Genomic DNA, 801 nt, shown 5'->3' with positions numbered 1-801 from the left:
CTGGCATCCATAGTCACAACTCACAGGCTGGAGCGAGCCACGGGGAGATGCTGAGTCCCCACCGGTGGGCTTGGAAGCCGCTACCTGCGGCTCAGCACCCTGAACTGCCACGAGATCCCCCGAAACGTGGGGACCTGAGCACCAGTGCCGGAGCATAGCCCTTGCGTCCTCGCGCGGACTAGCTGGTACCTAGAGGGCAGGGCCGCGCGGTCCCGCCGCACCCTCCGGGGGCGAAGGCTGGCAGGAGCCTGAGAGGCGGCTTAGCGGCAGGAGAACTCGGGGACACCTGGCTGCTGAACCTCTCCACCATCCCAAAGCCCTTCAGCTGGCAGAGGGGCTCTGCGCCCTGTCCCCCGCTGGGCTGGGCGCGGGGCAGACGAGAAGAAGACTGGGTGTGCGCGCGTGGGCACGCGCCTCCGAGCGCCCCGCACGCCTCCTCGCAGCCTGGGGGGCACTTGGGGGTGGGGGAGTCGCTGGAAGAAGAGGGCGCACGAGAAAACCTCTCCAAGTGACTCCCCAAACAGGTCCGGATTTCCCACTCCCAGCCGCAGGCGGCTTCCGACTCGGGAGGCGTCGGCCGCCTCCGCACACCCCGTGCCCCCGCCCGGAGGCCCCGAGCCCGGCTGGCTGACGGCGTCCCCACCTCCGGCTCCGGAGGTCGCGGGCCGCGGGGCGTCCCGTCGGCCTCGGGCTCCCTCTGGGCCCCCGGGCGGCGCGCATGAGGCCGCTGCCCCCGGCGCAGGCACGGGCGCCCCCCCCTCCGGGCCCTGTGGAAAGTCTGTTTTGTGCACCTGTAGCTCA

The sequence above is a fragment of the Echinops telfairi genome, unplaced genomic scaffold (genome assembly GCF_000313985.2).
Source record: "Echinops telfairi isolate 266 unplaced genomic scaffold, ASM31398v2 ScPeMD7_3533;HRSCAF=4204_0, whole genome shotgun sequence".
In the NCBI taxonomy this organism is placed as follows: Eukaryota; Metazoa; Chordata; class Mammalia; order Afrosoricida; family Tenrecidae; genus Echinops; species Echinops telfairi.
The sequence above is the reverse complement of the archived record's forward strand: the minus strand, read 5'-3'. Positions refer to the sequence as shown.